This window comes from Salminus brasiliensis, chromosome 12, assembly GCF_030463535.1.
Source record: "Salminus brasiliensis chromosome 12, fSalBra1.hap2, whole genome shotgun sequence".
Classification (NCBI taxonomy): Eukaryota; Metazoa; Chordata; class Actinopteri; order Characiformes; family Bryconidae; genus Salminus; species Salminus brasiliensis.
Genome location: NC_132889.1, coordinates 19796633 through 19799000, shown reverse-complemented (window position 1 = coordinate 19799000; position 2368 = coordinate 19796633). Strand labels below are relative to the sequence as shown.

The window sequence follows — 2368 nt, the reverse complement described above, 5'->3', positions numbered from 1 at the left end:
TCGAGGAACATGGTGACCGTGGAGGAACGTGCTCTTCGAACGCTCAGCTAGGAGCTTGCCCTGCTGGACCGGCAGATCCAGTGGCTGTTGGAGTAGCGGGCTCTACCAACAGAAGACGAGGCTGGGGGCCGTTGGCACCGTGGTTCTCCACGTTGGAACAAATGTCGTCTCGGCAGCGAGGTTCTGAAGTAGCACTTCCGCAAGCTTCTGGTATCACACCGTCCGGAAGAAGATGGACGCCCGCGTACGGTTGAAGGAGCGAGCCGTTCAGCCGTCTCTCCACTGCTGGCTTCGGGATTGGTGCGTCAGCGTTGGAGCAGACTTCTTAGACATCTGGGAGAGGTTTCGGGAGCATCCAGCCCTCTACCGTAGAGATGGGCTTCGTCTGAGCCGCCTGGGGTCTTTTACAACCTGATTAGACTCAACATTAGCGTTTCGTGATGTTCGAGTACTAGCAACTCCCGCGTTAAGTTTGGGCTGTTAAATGTACAGTCTCTAGCACGTAAAGCTGTCATTGTCAATGAAATGATTACTGTAAACCCCCTCAGTTCACTGTCTTTGTGAAACGTGGGTTAAACCTAATAAATTATTGCTGTGAATGAATCGACTCCCCCAGGCTTTAACTACTGCAGTTTTCCACTAAGGTCTGGTCGTGGCGGCGGCGTAGCCTCAATCTATGATTCAGTTCTAGGTATAATCCTAAACTCAGGTTATGAAGCTAAATCATTCAAGTGCTTAGCCTTAAAGTGGCAGGCTTTTTTCCGGCTTCTAGAAAGCAGCACTCTTTTCTGCTTATTACAGTCCATCATCCTCCTGGACCTTATACAGATTTTCTTGAAATGCAATTTTTGTGAAATTGCTGACTTTTCAGAAGTAGCTGTCTCTACTGATAAGGCTTTGATTGTTGGAGATTTCAATATTCACTTTGAAAAGACTCAGGACCCCCTTAGAACTGGGTTTAAATCAATCTTAGATGCTTTGGGATTTATTTAAAATGTTATAGGTCCAACTCATAGATATACGTCCAACCATACACTAGACCTAGTTCTGACCCTGCGTATTGAAACAGAACATTTAGTAAGCATTTCTCAGCCTGACTCCATTTCTGACCTTTACCTAATCCCCTGACCCTAATGCTTGCCGCTAACCCTTGTGGGAAATCCTGACTCCTGATCCGGACCTTGGAGGAATCACTGTCTCCGTGTTTAGCTTGTTTTTTCTGCTTTCTACCACTTTCTAGCACTTATTTAGCGGCATAGCTGGAAAGCTAAGGCAATTGCTAGCGCTAAGGCCGAAGCTAGCCCACCGGAACACCACTCCCTCCCCCCGATTCGAATGTCAAACAAGTTTGCCCCGCTCAGTGAAACACCCGCTGAGAAGCCAGTTCAAAGAACTCTGGTAATAAGAGACTCTATTGTTCGACACGTGAAAATAGCTCGTCCTTTAGAGGCTCCAGCTGTAACCATTAGCTGTTTACCGGGAGCCAGAGCACCGGACATTAGCGGCAACCTTAAGTGGTTAGCAAACAGGAGATATTTAAGGATAGTTATTCATGTAGGGGCCAATGATATTTGTCTGCGGCAGTCTGAAGTTATGAAGGATAATATTAAAGAGGTGGTTAAACTGGACCAGATGATGTCCGATGCCGTAATTTGCTCTGGCCCCATCCCAATGAGTCTTACAGCCGACTGAGCTGAGTCTTACAGCCGACTCACAGCGCTGAACCGCTGGATGTCCAAGTGGTGTTCAGACAATCATGTGGGCTTCATAGATAATTGGTTACAGTTTGAGGGCAAGCCTGGTTTTTTAGGTAGGGATGGTGTCCACCCCACGCGGGAGGGTGCTGCCCTACTTTCGTGCAGCATAGCCCATAGTCTGCTAGTTAGACGGCAGAGGAGTGTAAAAGGCTGCTGACAATCCAGAGTCGAGACCAGGCCGCATACAGAACGGCTAAACCGACCGTCTGCGCGCTGCTTTGAGGCGTCACCTGAGTTTTACCGTATTGAGACTGTGCCCCGAATTAAACCCAAACATAGAACATCTAGATAAGCTCGTTTTAATCATTTAATCAGTGTTAAATCAAACGATCTCGCAATCAAATGATAACAGCAGCACCTCAGACCTCGGTCTAGAGCTCGGTCTACTTAATATTAGATCACTAACCTCGAAAGCAGTGATCGTAAATGAAATCATATGTGATCAGAAACTGGACCTTTTCTGCCTAACTGAAACCTGGATTAGACCTGATCAATATATAGCACTAAATGAAGCCTCTCCCGCAGGTTATAAATATGTACATAGCCCTAGATTATCAGGCAGAGGAGGTGGAGTATGCATAATCTACCAGAATACACTAGATATTACTCAA

General features: G+C 46.8%; 1 pseudogene; it reads left to right on the top strand.

The window, feature by feature from the left end:
* Nucleotides 1–232: 232 nt before the first annotated feature.
* Nucleotides 233–1914, top strand: LOC140573563 (uncharacterized; annotated as a pseudogene).
* Nucleotides 1915–2368: the final 454 nt, after the last annotated feature.